Here is a 15,985-nt window from a genome sequence, read left to right on the forward strand (position 1 = left end):
TCACCTCTGGAAAAAAAGTTGCCTGCTCTAGTTTGGGTTGGCGTCCAGTCCGGGCTCGGGAAGTGGGTGGATAAACCTGGGGGAAAGTCTGGGTTTAGTTTGAATGTCGTTAACGGGCTGGGAATAGATGATATCTGTGATCGCTTGCAAATTAGTTTGAAATAATGTAGAGTCGGGCCAATTAATGAGTGACTCTTTATAGCCAATGGGATTTTGTTCGGGTTGAACCAAGGAGTAGAGCCAAGGGGTGCGTGTGAGAAGGATGATTCTATGGAGACCCAGTCTTTAGAGGTTGCATGTAGATTCCAATCAGCAATTCGAGACAGGTGTACGGCATAGCAATAGTTAAGTATGTCAGGTAGGCCTATGCCACCTAGAGCTTTTGGGCGTGTTAGAAATTTGAAGCTAATCCTGGGTCTTCGGTCGTTCCAAAGAAATCTGGAGCAAATCGATTTATATGTTTTGAAAAATGTTGTTGGGAGTCAAATAGGAACTGCCTGTAGGATATAAAGAAGTCTCGGAAGAGCGTTCATTTTGAGAATGGCCGCCCTGCCGAACCAGGAAAAAATTGGCCTATTCCATCTTTGAAGGTCCAGGATTAGCTTGTTTAATAAGGGTAAATGGTTCTTAGAATATAGATCAACTAGCTTGGGGGGAATTTGAATACGAAGATATGTTATGTGGTCGGTTCTCCATTTAAACGGAAATTTATTCTCGCATTGTTGTACTGTGTCCTGCGTTAAGGAAATGTTGAGTGCGTATGACTTCGTGAAATTAATTTTGAGATTAGATATAGTTTGGAATGATTGGAAATCGGCTAGGAGATTCGGGAGGGTAGTTATAGGTTCAGTTAAGAAAAGTAGAATATCGTCCGCGAAGGCGGCGTATTTAAATTCTTTAAGTCTGGTGCGAATCCCTTTGATGTTTTGGTTGTTTTTTAGCTGTTCAAGAAAGGGTTCTAGTGTTAGTATAAAAAGGATGGGAGACAGCGGGCATCCTTGTCGCGTGCCGTTGCGTATGTGAAAGGCGTCTGACAGAGTGCCATTAACTTTTACTCTAGCTGTTGGATTAGAGTATAATGCTAGGATAAAGTTCAGCATGTTAGGGCCCATACCTAGTGTGCGGAGCACAGCTTCCATGTAGTCTCATGACACTCTGTCAAACGCCTTTTCTGCATCTAGGGACAAGAAAAACCCCTTTTGGCCCGAATGAGTGATGAGGTGATGTAGATTAAGGGCCTTGAGTGTATTGTCTCTAGCTTCGCGTCCAGGGACGAAACCTACTTGGTCGTTTGAGATGAGATCTGGAATCAGAGGAAGCAATCTGTTTGCCAGAATTTTTGAGAAAATCTTTAGGTCCATGTTCAGTAACGAGATTGGCCTGTAGTTCCCTGTATTAGTGGGGTCCTTGTCTGGTTTCGGGATTACTGCAATGTGGGCTTCCAGAAGCCCTGTAGGGAGTGACCCAGTGGAAGCAGTCGAATTAAAGGCTTTAAGAAAAGGATTTTGTAGGGTGTCCGTAAAGGTCTTATAATAGGCCGCCGTGAGGCCGTCCGGGCCTGGGCTTTTAGCAGGCTTTAGTTGTTTTACCGCTTGTTTCCATTCTGAAATGGCGATTGGGGCGTCTAAAGTGTCAACGATAGCTGGGCGTATCTTTTTTAGAGACGGATTGTCAAGGAGAGAACGCAGTTTTTCGGTTTTCAGTCGAGAGGGGAGGTTGTCAGGTTTGGTAAGGTCAAGGTTGTATAAAGAATTGTAGTAACTCTCAAATTCCCGTGCAATTTCTTGATTTTTCGTAATGGGTTTACCCTTCGGGGAGTGGAGTAGGTGGATTGTATGTTTTGCCTTCCTCGTGTGGAGGGCCTGGGCTAGGAGATGCCCAGATTTATTTCCGAATTCTTAAAAAAGTTTTTTCGTGAGAATAAACTTTCTTTTCATTCTGAGCTCTAAGGCCGCGTACACACGCGCGGACTGTTTGCCCAACCTTGTTCGTCAAACAGTTTCGGCAAACAGTCCGCTCAAAATTTGCATGAGCGGACTTGCCCACACACGAGCGGACTGTTTCAGCGAACTGTTTGCCAAACAGTTCGCTCAACTTTTGAAATGAACGGACTCGCCCACGTAAGGCGGAGGCAAATCCGCCCATTTCGAGCGCGTGTACAGGTAGGCGGGGCCCGCGAAGGAGACGTCGCGGGCTCCGCCGCCTGGAATGGGCTTAAAGGGGAACCCCAACGCCGAAAAAAATCGGCGTGGGGGTTCCCCCAAAGTCCACACCAGACCCTTGTCCGAGCACGCTACCCGGCCGGCCAGGAAAGGGGGGCGAGCGAGCGCGCCCCCCCTCCTGAGCCGTACCAGGCCGCGTGCCCTCAACATGGGGGGGTGCCTTGGGGAAGGGGGGGCCGCGCGGCCCCCCCACCCCAAAGCACCTTGTCCCCATGTTGATGAGGACAAGGGCCTCTTCCCGACAACCCTGGCCGTTGGTTGTCGGGGTCTGCGGGCGGGAGGCTTATCGGAATCCGGGAGCCCCCTTTAAGAAGGGGGCCCCCGGATACCGGCCCCCCACCCTATGTGAATGAGTATGGGGTACAATGTACCCCTACCCATTCACCTGTGAAATAAAGTACAAAAAAAAACACAACACAGGGAAAAAATATTTTATTGCACAGCTCCGGGGGTCTTCCGTCTTCGGGGGTCTTCTCGCCGGACTCCTCCGCTATCTGTGTGTAGCTCTTTTACTAGCGGAGGAGTCCGGCTTTCTTCCTCCCCGCCGCCGGCCTCTTCTCCCGACTTCGGGGGTCTTGTCCCCCTCTTCGGTTCTTCTGCCGGGCCACCGCGCCTTCTTGTAGCTCTTTTACAGGCGGTGGCCCGGTCTTCTGTCGCCGCTGTCGTCGCCGCCGCCGCCGCCTTCCGTTCTTGTTCTTCTTGTTCTTCTTCTTCTTCTCCTGGAGATGTTGACTCGACGAGCTCTCCGGCCGGAATGCCAGAGCCGCGCTGTGCGGTCACTTATATAGTGACAATGGGGCGGTGTCACATGGTATATGTCACATGGGTTGGTCACATGGTGACCCCGCCCCCTTACGATGTCATAGTCCCCATGTGACATCAACCCATGTGACCAACCCATGTGACATATACCATGTGACACCGCCCCATTGTCACTATATAAGTGACCGCACAGCGCGGCTCTGGCATTCCGGCCGGAGGGAGCGACGTGTCAACATCGCCTGGAGAAGAAGAAGAAGAACAAGAAGAAGAACAAGAACGGAAGGCGGCGACAGCGACATCGGCGACAGAAGACCGGGCCACCGCCTGTAAAAGAGCTACAAGAAGGCGCGGTGGCCCGGCAGAAGAACCGAAGGCGGCGACAGAAGAACGGAAGGCAGCGGCGACAGAAGACCGGGCCACCGCCTGCAAAAGAGCTACAAGAAGGCGCGGTGGCCCGGCAGAAGAACCGAAGAGGGGGACAAGACCCCCGAAGTCGGGAGAAGAGGCCGGCGGCGGGGAGGAAGAAAGCCGGACTCCTCCGCTAGCAAAAGAGCTACACACACATAGCGGAGGAGTCCGGCGAGAAGACCCCCGAAGACGGAAGACCCCCGGAGCTGTGCAATAAAATATTTTTTCCCCTGTGTTGTGTTTTTTTTTGTACTTTATTTCACAGGTGAATGGGTAGGGGTACATTGTACCCCATACTCATTCACATAGGGTGGGGGGCCGGTATCCGGGGGCCCCCTTCTTAAAGGGGGCTCCCGGATTCCGATAAGCCCCCCGCCCGCAGACCCCGACAACCAACGGCCAGGGTTGTCGGGAAGAGGCCCTTGTCCTCATCAACATGGGGACAAGGTGCTTTGGGGTGGGGGGGCCGCGCGGCCCCCCCTTCCCCAAGGCACCCCCCATGTTGAGGGCACGCGGCCTGGTACGGCTCAGGAGGGGGGGCGCGCTCGCTCGCCCCCCTTTCCTGGCCGGCCGGGTAGCGTGCTCGGACAAGGGTCTGGTGTGGACTTTGGGGGAACCCCCACGCCGATTTTTTTCGGCGTTGGGGTTCCCCTTTAAGCCCATTCCAGGCGGCGGAGCCCGCGACGTCTCCTTCGCGGGCCCCGCCTACCTGTACACGCGCTCGAAATGGGCGGACTTTCCGAGCGGGAACAGTCCGCTCATTTCGAAAGTACAGCGGACAGGCCCACACACGGGCGGACTGTTCGCTCAAACACAGTTTCAGCGGACAGTTTTTCGGAATTTCCGAAAGACTTTGTCCGTCCAACTGTCCGCTGAAACTGTCCGCTGAAAGCCCACACACGAGCGGACTGTCCGCCCAAACACTGTTCAGCGGACAAGGTTGGGCGAACAGTCCGCCCGTGTGTACGCGGCCTAAGTCTTCCCTGATGAGGGAGCGCACCTCCAAAAGTTCTGTGAGCGTGTTTTGGGCTAGAGTGCGTTTATGTGTGGTTTCTAAAGATTTGAGTCTGGAGAAGAGGGTCGCTAATTTAGCTGCTTTCTTCTTTCTAATTGCTGAAGCAATAGCGATAATCTTCCCCCTTACCACACTTTTGTGGGCTTCCCATTGTGTTAAATGAGAAACATCAGGCGTGTCATTTTCTCTAAAGTAATTCGTCAGGCATTCCCTAATGTCCGATGTGTTAATCTGGTCAGACAAAATGCTGGCGTCTAGTCTCCAGACATGTTTGCCGGATCGCTTGTCAGGGAAAACAAGCGTTGCTGAGACCGGGTGGTGGTCAGAGCAGGTCATGGGTTCAATTGTGGCCAAATATAAAAAGTCAAGAGTTTCTTGTTGGATAAAGATACCGTCTATGCGTGAATACTTATTATGCGGTGCAGAGTAAAAGGTGTAGTCTTTTTCCTGGGGTAAAAGTGTCCTCCAGGTGTCATGGAGTAAGAGATTTTGGAGACTTTTTCTTATCTGTTTAATGGCCCTGTAAGGGAGATGGGATGTACCTGAGGAGGTATCTAAAATTGGTTCCAGAGGCACATTCAGATCACCTCCAAAAATTAAAAGGCCTTCTTGAAAGGAGGATAATCGATTGATTGTCTCCCGGAAGAATTTAACTTGAGATGTGTTCGGGCTATAGATGTTTGCTAGAGTTACGGATCTACCATTGATGGTCCCTTTCAGGAAGAGAAATCTACCTTCTGTGTCTGCGATAGTGTCTACAATTTGGATCGCTATATTTCTAGAGAACAGGATGGAAACCCCTTTAGCCTTGGAGGTGGATGAGGTTGCGTGGAAACTATGGGGGTATGCTTGGTTTTGTAATTTGGGTACGGAATCCTGTCGGAAGTGTGTTTCCTGGAAGAAAATAATATCAGCTTTCATAGCTTTCATGTTCGTCAGTACTTGGGATCATTTTTCTGGGGAGTTCAGACCTTTTGCATTCATTGAAATAATTTTCAGGGAGGTTTTTTTATTAGGAGAATACGGAGAGGGCATGATGATCGGGGTAGTTAGACTGATAATAAAGGGAAGCAGATGCAGCTATATAAGTGAGTCTAAGGAATCCCGGGAGGCAAAGGGCACGAAAGAGAAGAGGTAGGTGTGGGGGGGGGGGGGGGGGGAAGAGAGAGAAGAAGAGAAGAAGGAGAAAAAAAAAAAGGGGGGGGGGGAATAGTAGGGCAAAAAGGAAGTGTTTTGAGAACTAGTATCTTAGGAGGGGCAGGGGTTATGGGTGATACCGGTTATGGGGGCGAACCAGTCGTCCCTAAGATTCTATATACTAGTTACCGGGATAGTCGACTGTGACTACCTGCGTCGATCTCGTGGGGGTGGTGTGCAAAGTACCAAAATGTACTTGCTCTGGTGTCCAGTAATGGCCTTAAGGCTGAGTGGCTTGGCTTACGCCGGTCAAGTGACCGGAGGCGTGCGTATAGGTGGGCCCTGTGCGACTGTAAGTCACAGGGCTCTAGATGAGCTTGTTGTCGGAAAATGCATAAACATGTTAAATAACATAGAGATCAAACCAGTAAATATAAAGATGGATCTCGTAGAATCTTGGACAGCAATGACTACCTGAGGCATCCGGTGAAAAGTTGCACACACATTGCGAGATCCCAATATCCAAAAAAGATAAAAAAGAAACAAACCTATCTGGTGGAAACATATAGATAATACTTAAGAGGACTAAAGAGGAGAAGATTTTAGTGTATGTGACAGATCACAACATGGAGTGTGGAAAACAAAACATTTGAGACCTCACAGGCCATAACAACTCTCATTAACATGTAGATAGGGTAAATAAGCAACCGAAAAGTGTGCACCTGCTGAAGTGGTTCGAAAGGACCTCATAGAACAGTGATACAATACTAAGCGCAAACCACTATGTCTCTTCTCCTTCCACCCATAACAAATTCTAATGTTAATATGTCAAAGGGAAAAGAGGGGAGCTTCTCAATGGTTTCCTATTTATCATAGCAGTAACCGAGGAGAACATTATAAATCCTTTCCCCCATTGCACTCCCCCTGCAGGCGTATCTTTACTTATTAGGGCAACGGTAAGTGGTATTTGTGCCATCAGATGCCTGATCCCCAACGAATTGGACCTAAATTTAATCTGAAGGACTGGAGTCCTGTCGTGAGAAGCTTCCCTCTTATTAAGCTTGAAGTGCTGATTTATATGGAAAGGAACTACAATCTGAGTGGTGAGGTACGGTTCATATGCCTGTTTGGGGAGAAACTATACTGAGGGCCAGCATGACCTAAGTGAATGTTGGAGAAAGAAAAGAAAAAAAAAAAAAAAAAAAGGGGGAGTCGTCTCTCCAACGATTCTTTGATATGGTTCTGATAGGGCAGCACTTCTAGGTGAGTGGTTACCTTCGTTTACAGTTCTGTTTCTTTTCTTCTGTCTGTAGAGAAAAACTCAGTTCCGGCTAAACTTATTGTTCTTTTCTCCTCCTTCGTGGGGGATCGTAGGGGATAATCGATCGTCTAAACGACTTTTAAGATATGCACATGGAAGTGTGTGTCATAAGGTTTCGTACCTGGGATATACGAACGTTCATCAGATCTTTCACAATCCCTGTTTTGTCCGTAGTCGCAAAAACTTTCACCTTCAACGAATGGGAAGGAACTGTCGGAGCGTTCGAGGAAAAGACTGTTACCTCTGACAATAAGGATCCGAACCGTACACATAGGAAAGCGTGAGCTTCGCTGGTTCGTCTTCAGGATCTAACTCTCGGTTGCCGTAGGGGGAGGAAGGATAGATCAGGAAACTCTTGAATATCCGACTTGTTGCACAATGGCTTTAGTTACAACTGGCAGGTAACTAAGTCAGTGACAGGTGCACAGTTATAGAAACGAAACGAAGAGTGGGACTAAATCGGACTGTGAGGTCGACAACATTTCAAAGTAAGAGTAATTCGTATAAGCTTACGTATCATGCGCTCAGTTGATCCGGGCTCTACGATGGGCCGGAGAAGCTGAAGGACTGCCGTTCCTGGGTATGTCTCTCTCCCTCGGGTGTGGTTGTTGGAAAGAGGGGGCTGGAACTGGTCTGCGGCGTCTTCCAAGGCTAAAATTTCCTGCTTCCTCTAAGCCTTCCATAGAAGTGGCTCTGACGGGTGTCGGAAGTCTGAAGTCGCTGTACCAGTCTGGTAAGCTTACCACTGGAATGTCGATGGTGGCGCAGAAGTGCTCGATGTCTTCCGGTACCCTCAAATTTGCTGTACGGCCTTGGTGGTTTACCGATAGGCAGAAGGGGAATTTCCATCTGTATTGTATCGCTCTGTCTCGTAGGACATCTAGCAGTGGCCTGAGTTCTCTTCTGCGCTGCAGCGTGATGTTTGAGAGATCCTGAAATATCTTTATCTGTACTCCTTCAAACATTACTTGGTTTCTTGATCTGGCCTTACGGAGTATCTCTTCTTTAATCGGGAACTCCACGAGGCAGCACACGATGTCACGTGGAGGGTCTGCTTCTCTGTTTCTAGGCCGCAGGGCTCTGTGCAATCTTTCAAAGACAATCGGTGTTTCTGCAGGGCTTTCAAGGATGTCATTAAAAATTGTAGTTACTGTTTGGGCAAGGTTGGCGGGCTCAACGGACTCCGGAATACCCCTCACCCTCAAGTTCCGACGTCTCCCCCTGTTGTCCAGGTCCTCCATATGGCGGTTAATCTCCCGCAGGTGGATGGCGTGTGATTCTGTTAATTGCTGGACCTGGCAGAGAGAAGCATCATGGCGGGCTTGTGTGATCTCCATGTCTTCCACTCTCTCAGAAATGGAGTGTAGGTCATCCCTGAGGTCCGCTATTGCCGCAGCTAGGGTGGATTTAATATCCGCTGCCACCGACCTGAGATCCTCTATGCTGATGGCTGATTGTGCGCGAGGCATTGGATCTCCTCTGTCCCTATGCGGGCTTCTGCTGTGGGAGCGGTGTGCACGCGACGGCGCTGCAGTGGAGGCCTGAGAGCTGCCTCTAGGCCGCGTTTTGAAGATCTCAGGGATTTGCCGGGCTGAGTGCGATTCCGGTTCCGCTGGTGATCGTGATCGGGCCCCTGCTGTTTTGTCCTCCTGTCTCTCCATAATTCCACCGTTAATCAGTGGATTACAAGCCGAAAGCTAAATTTGCAGGGCCGACTGGACGGGAGCTAGAGAATCACGCTTCCATCTTGGTACGGTGCCGAGCCACGCCCCCCTATTTTTTTATTTTTTAACTTGATGTTCCTTTTTCAACCTGACTAACTTTGTAACTTTGTTTACATCTTCTTTACTTTTTACCACACCTGTAAAGACACCCAGTTATCGCACCATGCCCAACCAGATATACTGTATATATTTTGTGAAAACACAAAGTCAAGTACAAAGTGTAATTGCATATCCATAAGTCGAGCTGGCTTTATTTTTCAATTCTGTTCCCCCTCCAAGCTGGAAATATACTCTTTAAAGATGAACTACTGCTTCATTTTTTTAAAAAGTCAGCAACTACAGTTATGCCGCGTACACACGACTGGACTTTTCGATGGATTTCCCAATGGACTTTCAGCGGAGGTCCAACGGACTTTCCGAATGAGCTGACCTGCGTAAACGCGATCGGACTTTCTGGCAGACTAGGTCTGACGGACTTCCCGACGGACTTTCAAAATGAACTGACTTGCCCATCTGTTCATTTTGAATGTAACTCCAGGTACGATGGGACTAGAAAGGGAAGTCCATCTCATCGCTTTCATCGGCGAGATTGACACCTTGCGAGCCCCGTCGTTGGTATGGATTTTAAGGGGAACCCCCATACCGAAAAGACCCCCAGAGTTGCCTAATAAACTATTTTACTACTTTTGTAGTGTGTTTTTTTATTGACAATTTTTCCCCCAGGTGAATGGGTAGGGGTATGATGTACCCCATACTCATTCACATAGGGTGGGGGGCCGGGATCTGGGGGCCCCTTATTAAAGGGGGCTCCCGGATTCTGATAAGCCCCCTGCCCGCAGACCCTGACAACCAATGGCCAGGGTTGTCGCGAAGAGGCCCTTGTCCTCATCAACATGGGGACAAGGTGCTTTGGGGTGGGGGGGCCGCAGGGCGCCCCCCTTCCCCAAAGCACCCACCCCCCTATGTTGAGGGCATGTGGCCTGGCACGTTTCAGGAGGGGGGGCACTCGCTTTTCCCCACCCCCTTTCCTGACCAACGGGATGCGTGCCCGGATAAGGGTCTGGTGTGGATTTTGGGGGGCCCCATGCTGTTTTTTCGGCATAGGGGGTTCCTCTTAAAATCCATACCAGACCTAAGGACCTGGTGTACAGTACCCTGTAGCCGAGAACCAGCATGATAGGATCATGCTGGAAACATTCTCGCGGGCAGATGCTGTAGCTGCCCTTGTGTCATATTTGGTCCATTAGACCAGCATACAGACAAACGGGCTCCCCAAAGAAACCAAGATTTAAAACATGTTCTATTTCTAGCTCCGTTGGTCTTTTGGGAAGAAAAAGTCAGATGGAGCCCGCACGTGATCGAATTGTACGACGGACTCTGGTCCACCAGACCAAGTCTGCCAGAAAGTCCGATCGTGTGTACGCAGCATTACAGGTAGGGTGGAGTGGGAATTTGTATGTACCTCTGTAGGGTTTAAATGAAGATGTATACCACAGAGTAAAAATATAGTTAATCTTTATTCTCCATATATTAATGGTCCAATAAGAGCATTTTGCAATTCTAACAAGTTAAAATCACAGTTACTGTTCTTTGGTCCAGGGTGTGCTGATCCTGACAGAAAGGATCAAAACAGATGTCCTACGTGTTTCGCGGAGACGTTTTGCAGGGAGCCCCGCTTCGTCAGGGTGTTAAATTAGCACGAATTTGGTACAAATTGTGTAATAACCTATGCATGAAATATTAACAAGGTTATAGGCAAATATTAATAAATGTTTAAATCATTATAAGAGCATAGAATTTAGAATGAAATATTAACAAGGTTATAGGAAAATATTAATAAATGCTTAAATCATTATAAGAGCATAGAATTTAGAAAATGTATGAGGCATTCACAATTGCCCAAATAATATTACAGTGTAATATAGCCTAAAACTTAAATAATTAAAATTGCATTCTATTTATTTGATGTCCAACAATGTGTCAAGAAACCAAGAACAAAACAAATAGATCAATTAATGCCTATAGCTAAAAGTTATATTAATGTATTGTTCTTCCACCTGTATAATGTCAATAATATAGTCAGTCCAATGGGGAAGAAGCCTGGTACTGGGAAAGCAGAGCAGACTCCTATTTAATGGTGATCATAATATTGATGTTTGTAATAACAGTAATAACAGCACCCACAAAAAGGGAAAAGGAAAAAAAGAGAAGAAAGGGTAAGCAGAAAAGGGAAGGGAAAGGGAGGAGGAGAAAGGGAAAATGAAAAAATAAATAAAGGAGAAGAAAGAAAAAGAAAAATGGTATATGTATACACAAAGAGATAGATAAATAAAAAAGTGTATATAGATGAAAGTAGTATAGGGGGTAGAAAAGGAGAGGGGGATTTGCAAGTATTATACCTTGCACCAACATGGAAACCAATGTATGGTTTAGGATGTTCAAAAGAGTATATATATATATATATATATATATATATATATATTCTTGGATTGAGTGAATAAGAATGTGAGCCAAACCACCCTTTGGTTTCAATCCCAATACCCAGGAGTGATGTTATAAGGGAGAGCCACAAAAAGACCGAATAAGAATGGGGGGCTAAAGAAAATAAACACATGATAGTCAAATTTGTGCTACGTTAAGGCCCTGACGAAGAGGAAAAAAAGCGTAGGCCATCTGTTTTGATCCTTTCTGTCAGGATCAGTCCTGGACCAAATAACAGTAACTGTCATTTTAACCTGTTATAATTGTAAAATGCTCTTATTTGACCATTGATATATCGAAAATAAAGATTAACTATATTTTTACTCTGTGGTATATATCTTCATTTAAACCTCACAGAGGTACATACATACATATATACTGCCTTGTGCAGTGATTTTGCACAGAGTAGCCCAAATCCTTCCCTTCCCGGGTCCCTCTTAGGCTCTCCAGGCCCCTCCCTCCTGTTCAGTGCCCCCACACCAAGCAGCTTGCTATAGGGGCACCCGAGCCAAGCTGCAGCTCTGTGTGTCCATTCGGACATGGAGCCCCTGTTCGGCCCCACTCCTTCTCTCTCCTGATTGCCTAAATTAATTTAATTGACAGAAACGGGAGCCAGTGGTGCAGCTGCGGTGTCTCAGCCAATTAGAAGTAATGGCTTGGAACTCGTGGACATCGCTGGAGAGAGATGGGGCTCAGTTAGGTATTAGGGGGTGCTGGGGCAGCTTCTGCACACAGAAGGTTTTTTATCCTAGTGCATAGAATGCATTAAGAAGAAAAATCTTCTGACTTTACAACCACTTTAAGTACCACCAACAGCTCCGGGACTGTTGGAGGGAGGCCAGGTCACTCCCAGATTATCAGCTTCTCCACCTCTATAGCCCTAATGTCAGCTAAGGTCCTGACAGAGGTTGCAAAAAAATTTGTGTGATTTTAGAAGATTGTCAGTTTGAGAAGATTTAGCAAATTGCTCAAGGATTCTCTGGTTGCTTCCAAGACCTCAGTTGATGCCAGGGTTGGGGAGGAAAGGTATTTGGAAATTCTGTACAGGACACAGCCTCCGAGTGGCCTAAAAATATAAAGTCTACATTTAGCATTGCAAGGGAGTGACAATTAAACTACAAAGCATGCCTAACTTATCGATATGTAAGTACCATCACTTAGTATACTTATTTGATTAGACATAGGGTTTTCTCTTTAAGCACTGTTTCTGGGAACAAAAATTGTGATGCCAAATTTGAAACTTTTAAACGTTTAAAGCTGCAGAATAATTCTGCCATCATCTTCGGAAACAAATCACGGCCCATTTGCTCATCTCTGTAAATGTGAGCATTTGTGCTACAAACTTTGTGCAGCCAGTGGAAAGGGTTACATACTGTAAGAACAGAATTTACAAGCCGCACACACATGTTCACTGGTGGAAAAACAAGAGGCATCTTTATGCAAATACCTCCAGTCACAAACTAAATAATTTCTCATGTCAACATGCTCTTGGCGCTCAGTTGATGTGAAGTTGGTGACAGGAGAGATAACCTCACAGTGTTCAATGTAATTAAAGTGACTTTCTTTTCAAAAGAACAAGGAAAACCTTTCTCTCACTGCTGAATTCTCCGTTACTGAGTAGCCACTGCTGCTGTGGAATTGTGCCGTGGAATTATTTCTGCAAACACATGCTGAAAGTCATTTTATAAATTATAAACATGTTTGTCTTTCACCTTCACCATATCTTACACCATTACAGTTGTATGCAAAAGTTTAGGAACCCCTGACAATTTCGATGATTGTCATTTATAAATATTTGGGGGTTTGGATCAGCAAATTTCATTTTGATCTATCAAATAACTGATCGACACAGTAATATTTCAGTAGTGAAATTAGGTTTATTGGATTAACAGAAAATGTGCAATATGCATCAAAACAAAATTAGACAGGTGCATACATTTGGGCATCCTTGTCATTTTGTTGATTTGAATACCTGTAACTACTTAGCACTGATTAATTGGAACACACAATTGGTTTGGTGAGCTCATTAAGCCTACAACTTCATAGACAGGTGCATCCAATCATGAAAAAAAGGTATTTAAGGTGGCCAATTGCAAGTTGTTGTTCTCTTTGACTCTTCTCTGAAGAGTGGCAACACAGGGACCTCAAAACAACTCTCAAATGACCTGAAAACAAAGATTGTTATACATTATGGTTTAGGGGAAGGCTACAAAAAGTTATTGCAGAGATATAAGCTGTCAGTGTCCACTGTGAGGAACATGGTGAGGAAATGGAAGACCACAAGCACAGTTCTTGTTAAGGCCAGAAGTGGCAGGCCACATAAAATATTGCAGAGGCAAAGGTGAAGGATGGTGAGATCGGACCCCCTCCCGCTGGATGCGGCGGTCCGGTTCGCTTCAGGAGCGATCCGGGATGAGGGGATGGCCGTTGGCGTCTGGCCATCCCCTCTCGATCGCTCCTGGCGAATGAGAAGCTTCCTCCCACTGTGTATTGTATACACAGGCAGGGAGGAAGTGATGTCATTCTCCTCGGGGCAGTCTTATTGACCGGACTACGAGGACACAGTAAGTCTGCACCAAACACTACACTGACACTAAATAACACATAGGCACACAAACCCCCCCGATCACCCCCCCAATCGCCCCCCGATGTCCCCCCTCCCCCCCAGTCACAGTGTCACTGATTGCAGTGATCATTTATTTACTGATCACTGCATTCAGTGTCAGTTGTAAAAGTAAAAACTGTCAGGGCAGTTAGTGTTAGGTCCAGGGTAGTCCCCTACCACCCCCAATAAAGATTTAACCCCCTGATTGCCCCTAATTAACCCTTTCACCCCCTTTTGCCAGTGTCACTAAGCGATAATTTTTCTGATCGCTGCATTAGTGTCGCTAGTGTCGCTAGGTATCTAGTTATTTTTTTAGGTTCACCGCCAGGTTTTTATAGCGCTAGGTACCCTGATATACTACCCAATAACGGTTTTAACCCCCTGATGGCCCCTAGTTAACCCTTTCACCCCCTTTTGCCAGTGTCACTAAGCGATCATTTTTCTGATCGCTGCATTAGTGTCGCTAGGTAGCTAGTTATTTTTTTAGGTTCACCGCCAGGTTTTTATAGCGCTAGGTACCCCGATATACTACCCAATAACGGTTTTAACCCCCTGATTGCCCCTAGTTAACCCTTTCACCCCCTTTTGCCAGTGTCACTAACTTGACACACAAAATGAAAAAAAAATATTATGGAGATCACTATATAAAAAAAAAAAAAAAAAACAGGAGATCTTGATAAAAAAAAAAGAAAAAAAGGAGATCACTATATAGAAAAAGAAACATTATTCTGGAGATCTGGCAAAAAATAAATAAAGATTATTCAGGAGATCACGAGAAATAATAAAGAAATCAATTTGTGTAAATATCAGCAGCAAAACAACTTAATTATTCTAGTATTCTAAAGAAGAAGAGAATGCGTTGCATTAAAAAAAAAAAAATTTGCAGCGTGGCGAATGTGCTATCTCCATTACAAATGGTAGTTTTACCAGACCGAGCGCTTCCGTCTCGTACTTGATTCAGCGCATACGTGGAATTTGGTGCGTCAGAAATTGTCTACACATGCTCAGAATTTACGACAACGGATTTCGTTGTCGTAAAATTTGAGATCCAGCTCTCAAATATTTGTTGTCGGAAATTCCGTCTGGCAATGTCCGATGGAGCCTACATACGGTGAGAACTTCCGACAACAAGCTCAAATAGAACATTTGTTGTCGGAAATTCCGAATGTGTGTACGTGGCATTAGAGTTGCCTGTGCATGTCTATGAACATGCTGTGGCATGAGTTCAGGTTTTTTGAGTGCTCGTGTTTAAAATACTATTCAGGTCAATACAAGTTTTCATTGTTGGGCTGCATGGTTGCTTTCTGAGTGCTTCCATTAGATACGTGTGGGTAAAACTGCTAAATCTGGGTTGAATCGCCTGGCTTTTCGATACTTTTTCTGCTTCAATATCACACACAAAAAACCCAGAGGAAAAATAATGTGTGTGTGTGTTCATGATGTTTGGTAGGCTGTCTAGGGAAATGCAATCTTTTCTCTCTTTTTTTATTAGCACTGTTCCTATGTGACTTTTCTCTACACCTGGTAATCCATAGGAGAGCCTCATTTCATGGAAACACATTGTGAATAAGGAAAGAGGAATAGAATTTTTATTGTTAACCAAGTTCATATAGTGTTGCATAACGGAGATATGTTGGCATTTGAGACCAAAGTGGATTGCAGGGCTAGCACAGTGAAATAGAGATTGGATTACATGGAGAGTTGTTTATCACATAGATAATGGCCTCAGTGTTCAAAGGAAGGATACAACATAAAACAGCTACACATCAAAATGAAGGCCGCAGGATGCTTAACTGCCATCACACAAACACCAATGTCGGAGTTTGCACAGGGAAATCACTCACTTTATCATCACTGTGAGGTGGTACAAGGCACTGACCTTATCAAGATGTGTAAATTTCCCTGCATGATAAAGCCTTAGGGAGTATGCATTTAATGTAAAGATCAGAAAAAGATAAAAACACCCTCCTTTTTTCAATGCTGCTGTTCTAAGAAGAAAGACTATAAAAGCGCTAAATATGCACTTCAGCCTAAGTTGTTAAACAGTAATCATAGCAAATAGATTCAGAGACTCAGGGCATGATGTTTGGGGCACATTCTCAATCACATTACTCTAAGGCCTCGTTCACATAGGGCATACTAATGCGTACGCCAGTGGAGGGCCGTATTTACCTGAACAGGAATGCATGGTGTTCCATGCATCGCCATGCAGGCAGTTCAATTGATTCCAACACAGCAGCTGCATGGACAGATGCTGTTCCCAATCTGATATCCATGGAGGTGCATGGTCCCAAATGCAAACAGTGTGCA

The sequence above is a fragment of the Lithobates pipiens genome, unplaced genomic scaffold, assembly GCF_037356315.1.
Source record: "Lithobates pipiens isolate NorthernLeopardFrog02 unplaced genomic scaffold, aLitPip1_a1.2 Scaffold_8, whole genome shotgun sequence".
NCBI lineage: Eukaryota > Metazoa > Chordata > Amphibia > Anura > Ranidae > Lithobates > Lithobates pipiens.